The 9,085-nt window shown below is 52.6% G+C and overlaps 1 pseudogene; it reads left to right on the top strand.

Annotated features, from left to right (window-relative positions):
- Nucleotides 1–214: 214 nt before the first annotated feature.
- Nucleotides 215–4,644, top strand: LOC136304250 (forkhead box protein J1-like; annotated as a pseudogene).
- Nucleotides 4,645–9,085: the final 4,441 nt, after the last annotated feature.

The raw sequence follows: 9,085 nt of genomic DNA, 5'->3' as shown, positions 1-9,085 counted from the left end.
GCCTCTCCCCCTCCTCAGAGCTTTTGCTGGAGCCGCTGGAGGAGGAGCCCACATTGAGGCGGGGCCTAAAACGGAAGTGAGAGGAGCCAGAGCCCCAAACGAGACTCGGGGGCAAGGCCAAGACCAACGATGGGGCGAAATTCCCAAAGAAATCGTAAAAATACTGAGAAATTCGGGAGAGAATGTATAAAATAAAACGGTGAAAAAAACCAACATGGCGGCCAACAGCAGGTGGGGCTTAAACCGGAAGAGGGCGCGGCCTAAGCAGAACTTGAGTCGGGGCGGGACCAAAAACCAAAAATGGGGAGAAATTCCACAAAAAAAATTTGGGAAACTTTAAAGGAAAACTGAGATAGAGAAAGAAAAAACCCAAATGGCGGCCGGGTGGGCGGGGCTTAAACCAGAAGTGTGTGCGTGTAAACAGGAAATGGGTGGGGCTTCGAACCGGAAGTGGGCGGAGAAATCCGGATGTTGAGATTCTGGCAATTTTAATTGTCCCTAATGAGTGGGAGGAGCTTCAACAGGAATTTGGCGGCGTGAAATCCGGACGTGGGCGTGGTTTAAAAAGGACATGACACCGTTTAAACACAAAATGAGCTCAGGGTGAGAATGTCAAGAAGGGGGCATGTCCTGATGATGTCACGACTTCTCTCCCTCATTACCATCCCGCCCCTTCCGGCCCCGCCCCCCGAGGTCGTCCCGGAAGTTCCGGAGCCACCGACGCTCGATCTCGAGGTGAAATCCGGAAATTTTGAGGGCGAGATTTGGGAATTTGGGGAAATTTGTGGGATTTTTGGGGATTGTTCCAAGTTTCTTGGGATTTGGGGGAGAATTTTGGGATTTTTTGGAGATCTTTTGGGGGGGTCGGTGAAAATTTGTTGGAATTTTGTCAAAATTGTTTTAAAATTTGTCCAAAATTCATCAAAATTTTGGGAAAAAATCGGGAAAATTTGGGGGAAAAATTGTGAAGAAAAAAATTTGTAGAAATTTGGTAAAAAAATTGAATCAAAATTCTTCAAAAATTCATCCCAAAACCATCAAAACTTTGGGAAAACTCGGGGAAAAATTCGGGATTTTTTTCCTGATTTTCCAGGAATATTTTAGGGAATGTTTTGTTAAACTTTTTCGGGATGATTTTGGTCAAGTTCAGTTCTGGTGTTTTTGGAGAAATTTTTCGCGATTTTTTGAGTCAGAACTTTGGATCAATTTTTAACAAATTTTTAAAAACAAATTATTGAAATTTAATGAAATTTGAATTAAATTTTTCCCAAATTTTGGCCAAAATTCCTCCAAACTTTGCCTGATTTTCCTGATTTTTTTAATTACAATGTTTTAATTTTGGGGGGAATTTTTTGGGAACTTTCGCAGTTTTTCGGGGAATTTTGGGAATTTTTCCCCAAATTTCTCCTCCTCCCCCTCCCAGGCTGCTCCTTGACCACGCCCAGCCCCCGGAAGGGGCGGAGCTTGGCGCCATCCTCAGCCGGATTGGCCACGCCCCCTGGTGGCCGAGCTTGGGTGGGCTTTGGCCACGCCCCTTTCTCCTAAACCACGCCCACTTCCCCTTCAACCATGCTTTAAGCCCCACCTCTTCATTTCCCTCCACATTATCCCCCACCCACTTTACGCCACGCCCACTTGTCATTCAAGCCCCGCCCACTGAAGCCCCGCCCACTTTCCTCAACCCGATTTTACGCCCACTCCCGTTTGGCCACACCCATTTAAGCCCCACCCCTTTACCTTTAAGCCTCGCCTATTTCCACTTTAAGCCCCGCTCACACAAGCCCCGCCCACTTTCATTATCCCTGCTATAACCCCACCCCTTTAAGCTCCTCCCACTTACATTCTGCCCACTGAAGCCCCGCCCCCTTTCCCCCAGACCTCGGTGCCGCTCATTGGCTGCAAGTGGAGCAGCCCCACCCCTACGGCCCAATCAGCATCAAGCTCCCCCCACGGCGTCAATAAACCATGCCCACATGGCCGGAAATGGAGTTGTGAAGCTCGGGGGGCTGCCCTCGAGGGGCTGCGGGAAGCGGCGGGGGCTGGGCTCAGCCCCACACAGCGCCAGAGGAGCCCGTTCAGCGGCCGGGCGGGGAAATGCCCGTTGGTGGCAGCGTCCCCCTCGAGCCCAAGGCTCGGCAGCGCTGCCGTTGCCCCAGAGCCGCTCCCACCCGCACAGCGGCAGCTGCTGCACTCCGGCCGCGCTCTGGCTCCCTCTGTTTCTCGGTCTCCTGGCCCAAAAGCAGCACCGGCATCCTGGCTTTGCAAGGCCGGAGCCAAGGCCGCGTCCCCCGCACGGCATTTCCCCAAGGCTGAAGCCGCCGGGTCGCTCCGAGGGACGCCGCGCTTAGGGTGGATCCCTGCTCCGGGTTAGTTTGGGGGACCGGGGGCAGGGGGAATGGCGAACAGCAGCAGAGCGAAGGGAGCGGGGATGGGATAGGATGGGGCGGGAGGGGATGGACGAGTGGTTTAGGGTCCGTAGGGTGGAGGTGTCGGACTCTGAGGTGCCGTCCTGACCCGTGGCAGGTGTGAGAAACCGCCTTGCTTGGTGGGAGGGCAGGACTGGATTCGTGTTGTTTGAGGGCGGGGAGGGGATGTTGATTTTCTTTCGTTCTTTCTGCGGCCAAAACCTCGCCGGGCACTGGGCGGGGTTGGCTTTGGGGGGCCCGGGGACGCGAGGCTTCGAGGGAATTTCCCCGAGGCTCGAGGCTGCTAAAGCCCCTCCCAGGGCAGACGTTGTGGCTCCCGCGCCCAGCGCCCCGGGGACGCGTGCCACCCAGCGGCACCGGGGACACCCGGCGCTGTCCGGGTGCTGCTTCTCGCTGAACCTCAACCCTCTGCCTCTTCTCCCTGCAGCATCTGCCCCGTGCATTTTCTGCCTCCACGTGAGCCCTGCCCGGCGCCGAGGCCATGGCGAGCCCCAGCCCCGTGCTCGAGGCTCAGGAGCAATCCAGCTCCAGCCAGGAGCAGCAGCAGCAGCAGCAGCGCCGCGAGGAGCCCAACATGCCGTGGCTGGTCAATCTCACGGGCGCCGACCTCGGCCTGCCTCCCATCTCCGAGGATCCCAATGATCGCTGCAGCATCTGGGAGAACCTGGTGAGCCTGGTGGACTTCCAGAGCCCGGGTTTTTCCCTGACCTCCGAGGAGCTCTGCGACTTCCTCGACATTCCCAGCACGGCCGCGTCCTCCTCCTCCGCCTCCAGCGCAGGCGAGGTGACTGCGTCCCTGCCCCAGACCGTGCCCAGGTCCCCTCTGCCCGCCGAGGACGTCGACTACAAAACCAACCCGCACGTCAGGCCGCCCTATTCCTACGCCACCCTCATCTGCACGGCCATGGAAGCCAGCGGGAAGCCCAAGCTCACCCTGGCCGCCATCTGCAAGTGGATCCGCGACAACTTCAGCTACTTCTGCCGCGCTCATCCCAGCTGGCAGGTAGGAGCCGTTGGCAGGACTTCAACCCTGGGGTTTGTTCTCTTTTGCATCTAGAGCGCCATCCGGAACAACCTGTGCGTCAACAAGCGCTTCGTCAAAGTTCCCTGGGACAAGGGGGAGCCGGGCAGAGGCGCCTATTGGAAGTTTCACCCTCAATACACCAAGTGGCCCAAGAGCAGCAGCTCCGAGGGCCGCGGGGCGTTTCCAGAGCAAATCCCGCCAGCCTCCAGCAAGCGAGCCCAGCCAGCAGCTCAGCGTGCGCCCAGCCTGGCCCATGGCAGCCTCGAGGTGGGCGCGGAGCTACAGCAGCCGCTCCAAGAGTTCGAGGAGTTTGGGAGCAACCTCTACAGCGATCCCATGGGGAACGAGGAGGGGCAGCAGGTCCCAGAGCAGTTCCCACAGCAGGTCCCGGAGCAGTTCCCGCAGCAGCTCCCGCAGCAGGTCCCGGAGCAGTTTCCAGAACAGTTCCCAGAACAGGTCCCGAAGCAGTTCCCAGAACAGTTCCCAGAGCAGTTCCCGGAGCTGTTCCCGGAGCAGTTCCCGGAGCAGTTCCCAGAGCAGGTCCTGGAGCAGTTCCCGGAACAGTTCCCGGAGCAGTTCCCAGAGCAGGTCATGGAGCAGTTCCCAGAACAGTTCCCGGAGCAGTTTCCAGAACAGTTCCCAGAGCAGGTCCCGGAGCAGTTCCCGGAACAGTTCCCGGAGCAGTTCCCAGAGCAGGTCCCGGAGCAGTTCCCAGAACAGTTCCCAGAGCAGTTCCCAGAGCCCTGCCCCACAGCCCTGGTGGCCGAGGCTTCTTGCCTGCCCAGCGATGCCCCGGGCGACCCCGAGGAGCCGCACGAGCTGACTGCACTGATGGGCAGCATTGACTGGGAGGCTCTGCTCAGCCCCTCCCTGGAGCAAGATTTCCTCGCTCTCGACAACCTGGAGCTGCCACCTTCCACCCTGGCTGAAGTGTTGCCCCTGTGCCCGGCAGGGGAGCAAGAGCAGCAGCAAATCCCCGCCGAGCCCGGCCTCACCACGCCGGGCTTGGATGAAAACCTGACGGCCACGGCTTTCCTGGAGGTTGCCTGGAACGAGGAGACACCGGAGAATCTCCTCCCCAGCTGCAGCTTCCTGGAGCAAGGGGCTGAAAACATCCAGGCCTCGCTGCCCAACATGGATGTCATGGACTTTGTGGTCGACCCCTTTAAATCTTTCGTAGAGATGGGCGATTAGACTACATTAGATAGGATAGGATAGGATAGGATAGGATAGGATAGGATAGGATAAGATAAGATAAGATAAGATAAGATAAGATAAGATAAGATAAGATAAGATAAGATGCTGCTTCCCCTCCTGGGTGGGACCTGGGGGCGTGGGGGGGAGACAGGACCTGAACAGGATGGGGGGACACGGGCAGTGCCCCCCTGTCCCCGCTGTGCCTCCCCCGTCCCCGCTGTGCCCAGCCCCCCAGTGCCCCCCCCCCATACCTCCCAGCGCCCCCTGCCCGCCCCAGGCCCCTCCTGACCCCCTCAATGCCCCCCTGCTCTGCCCCCCTCACCTCCCCGGCGCCCCCCTGCCCTGTCCCCCACCCCTCCCAGCTCGGCCCCCCCAAATCCCGCCCGCCCCCGCGTTCTCCGCTGCCCCGGCGAGCGGGGGGGGGGATGGGGGGAGTGAGGTTTGAGGTGAGGGGGGTCTGGGGTGCAGGGATGGGGACACGGGGGTCAGGGAGTGTCCGGGGGGGGGTCACCACTCACCCCAGAGTCCTGCCGGGGGGAAGGGGGCGCTCCGTCCGGCACCTGGGGAGAGGAAAAGGGGGAGGATTCCAGGGAGGGAAGAGCAGGGCAGGCAGGATGCAGGCTGGGGGGAGAGGCCAAGGAAAGCCCCCCGGGGTGGGGAGGCACAATTTAACCCGGAGTTTTTGGTGTTTGGTCCCAAAGGGATCAGGGGATGGCTGAGGTTGGAAAAGGCTGTGGTCACCCCTGGCCACGTCCCCAAGTGCCACATCCACACAGCTGTGAAACCCCCCCAGGGATGGGGAGTCCCCCTGCTCTGGGCAGCCTGGGCCAAGACTGCCTTTTTCAGGAGGAATTTTCCCTCAGATCCAACCTAAACCTCCTCTGGGAGCCTTTCTGCCTCACCATGTCACCTGAGAGCAGAGCCTGACCCTCACCTGGCTGCCCCTCCTGTCAGGGAGCTGTAGAGACCACGGAGGTCCCTCCTGAGCCCCTTCACATCCCTCAGCCTCTCCCGGTGCTCCAGCTCCATTCCTGAAACATTCATTTTGAAGAATTAAAGATTTTAGTTGAACCAGATATTGCTGAAGTAAGACAGATAGACTTCCCTTTTGATAAGCAGAAGCCGGATTTAAGGAACTGATAAATCATGGGGCCTGTCAACTTATGTTTGTGTATTCTGACTAATCAATAGGCTTCAAGAAGGACAATGAATTCATAAATCAAATACTCCTGGGAAAACACGATTCAGTTGTCACGCAACACTAAAAGGTTAAAAAGTCAAAGCAAAGAAGACTCACTTACTTCATCATTTTGAGACCCCGTCCCATAAAAAAGACCACCGACCCATTTCAAAGAAAAAACAACGCATGCTTAATAGCTTTTGGCTAATTACCATACGAAGCGGGGAATGGGATGCACTAAAGTCATGAATATACATTTGTGTTTTGGGTATTCAATACTTCTGTAGATAAAAAGACCCTGTGATCTTCTGTGAGCGCGCGTGTGTTTGGGAGCTATCCCGCAGGCTGCCCGGCATCGTAGTTAAACATACACTTTCTAACTTTAAACTCTTAGAGAGTCTTTTGTCCGTCATAGTTGGATATCGGCATTAGGGCGATATTCATATTTTTTTAATAATTCATTATGGCGAGCCAGGCAGGAGCCTGCTCTCTCTCGCTGAGGGGGCCATCGGGGTCTAGGACCCTTTTGGGCGCCCCCCAGGATTTTCTGGGTAGAAGGCTCCTGCGACCCCCTGACGCCCCCGGACACAGACCAGAGCCTGCTGGAACTACGGACAAAAAGGTATGTTTAAAAAATAAAGTCAAGAACAAATACTGAAGACAGGTACCTTTGAATAGAGGCAGCTTGTAAGTCATAAGAGACAACTTATGCAAAGCAGAGGCCTGAATGAGTTTTGGAAAAACTCCGCGGAGTATCGTAGATGGTTGTTTTGTTTCCAGGTAAAGAACCTGGCAGTTGGTGGCTGCATCCCGAGTGGCGGGGCAGCAACGGCGGCAGCAGAGCCGCTGGTCTAGGGTCTTGTTGGTTCTAAAGCAGTACTAGCTCCGGTTTCGGCTTGTAGTTTAAAGGTGCACCTTGGTAAATCATAATCTGAGGGGCTAGCCTGAGTTTTGAGATGCAAAGGGTCCCGTTTTGAGTCGTGGTCCCGCGCACCGGATGTGTGTGTGTGTATTGCGGGCAGATCTGTGTCTGCTTGGCGATCCCGAGGTTTTGTGATTGTGAATCAATTTTGTACCGTTTGTGCTGCGGTTTGTGAAAGCTTGTAGAGCAGTCGTTTCTGTTTGTGTAATTTTGGAATCTGCTACTAATCTCTAATCTCTGTGTTTTTGGAAATTCTGCAACATGGAAGAGATTTTAAAACCCCCGCTCATTGGCGGAGAGATACCTCTGTCTGAGAAGGAGAAGGGATTTGGGAAGGCTGTGGCGTCTCACGGGAAGGCTGTGGCGTCTCACGGGAAGGCTGTGTGCTAGTTTTGATCGTTTAACTGATAGTGTGACTTCAATTAGTTTGTTGTTCAGTAGAAAAGCCCCGTGAGTGAATAAACTGTTTGTAGAGGAAAAAAAAAAAAAAAAAAAGGAAAAAAAAAAGGAACAAAACAGGCAAGGAGGTTTTTTCCCTCTCTCTATCTATGCCTGACATAGCTGGTGATCAAGGGTACTTAGTGTCACCTTGGTAGTCAGACAACAGGCTGAACTCACAGCCTAAGGCTATGTTTCCCAGCTCTTTGTAAAACGCTGAGGGATTTTTGGCAAGTGGAAGTTTGCAATTGCCAGAGTGTGTGATAATATCTTCAAAGTGCTGTAGTCCTCGGCTGCAACTGCAGAAGAGCGAAGGGGGAGTGTGGGATCGAGCCCCGCCCCCCCTTTCCTGCAGGAGGGTCTGTGCTGTGTCCCAGCCGAAGTCTGTAGGATTTTAAGAATGTATTCAGAGTCATAGAGGATCTCCCCCCCACCTTGGCTGCTTCCTTTGCGAGCCTAAAACTGTGCCTGACTGATTGGAAAAGTTTTCGTTTGTCTGTTTTTGCTTTTCGTTTGTTTGCTTTAATAAAAAGACGTTTATCCTTTTCTTAACCATAAGTTCTTGTCTCAACAGGTAATGCTTCGAGCCTTAGTTTGAAAACATCTGTTTTGCTTTTTATGCCTCGAGCCTTGTTTTGATTTTTCCTTTTTTGCTTTTTAACCATAATTCTTTTCTCAACAGCTGAAAGTACAGCTAACTTTTTCCTTTTTAAAGTCAACAAACTGGTTTTTGTTTCGTTTTGTTGTTTTTTCTCTCTTGTGTTGATTTTGATATATGCCCAGGAATAGGAGGCACAAGAATTGGGAAGCTGGTTCAAAAGAGTTCCCCTGCCCAAGGAGGGGCTGCTACTGTAAGCAGTGGACTGTGCTTCGTGGTGCACTCTGTCAAGGCTCGTGGGTCCGATAAGGGTACAAGTGGCTAGTACCTAAGAGTGGAACCATAAGCCCGCGCAGCAGTAAAATATTTGAGTTGCTGGAAAACGAAATTTCAAAGATCTTAAAGAAACCAGTACAAATTCCTAAAGTTGAGTGTGGCCAGCATATTTTTGTACCAGAATAATACCAAGTGAAACTTAAGAATTAGAATAGGATCAAAAAGCATAAAAAAAAAAAAAAGAGAATTCTTAATAGACACAGGGGCAACATTTTCAGTGCTGAATAAGGCCCTAATACCTGTAAACAACGACTATGTTATGGTAAAAGGAGCAACTGGCCAATCTGAAAAAGCTTACTTTTTTTGCAAACCATTGAAGTATAAATTGAAAAACAATGAAGAATTCATTGATTTTCATATATGCCTAAAGCTCCATCTGCACTTTTGGGCAGAGATGTGCTAGAGCAGCTGGAGACAAAAATAGTATTTAAGAATTGGAAAATTATTTTGGAGGTAAAAGATCAACAATATGTAGAACTGTTAAGCTTAATGATGATAACCAAAGAAATTGAAGTTGCCAATGAAGAAGAGAATTTCAAAAAAATAATAAATCAAGTGTTTCCTGGGGTGTGGGCTTCTGACATACCAAGCAGGGCAAAGAATGCACTATCCGTATAGGTCAAACTTAAAGAAAGAAGGCAGCCAGTAAAAGTTAAACAATAGCCCCTAAAGAAGGAAGACAGAGAAGGGATTAGTCCAATTATTGAAAACATTTGAAGATAAGACTACTAAAAGAGTGTCAGTCTGATTTTAACACTCCTCTCTTGCCAGTGAAGAAGCCTAAGAGATCATACAAGCTAGTACAAGACTTAAAGGCTGTTAATAAGATAACTGAAGACTCGTATCCAGTAGCTGCTAACCCTTACACCTTTTTAACTCGTTTAATCCCTGAACTAACCTGGTTTACTGGTTTAGATTTGAAAGATGCTTTCTTTTGCCTCCCTCTCCATGAAGCCGGCCAGAA

The sequence above is a fragment of the Chamaea fasciata genome, unplaced genomic scaffold (genome assembly GCF_029207755.1).
Source record: "Chamaea fasciata isolate MVZ Bird 193981 ecotype frontalis unplaced genomic scaffold, bChaFas1.0.hap1 SCAF_65, whole genome shotgun sequence".
NCBI lineage: Eukaryota > Metazoa > Chordata > Aves > Passeriformes > Sylviidae > Chamaea > Chamaea fasciata.
The sequence above is the reverse complement of the archived record's forward strand: the minus strand, read 5'-3'. Positions and strand labels throughout refer to the sequence as shown.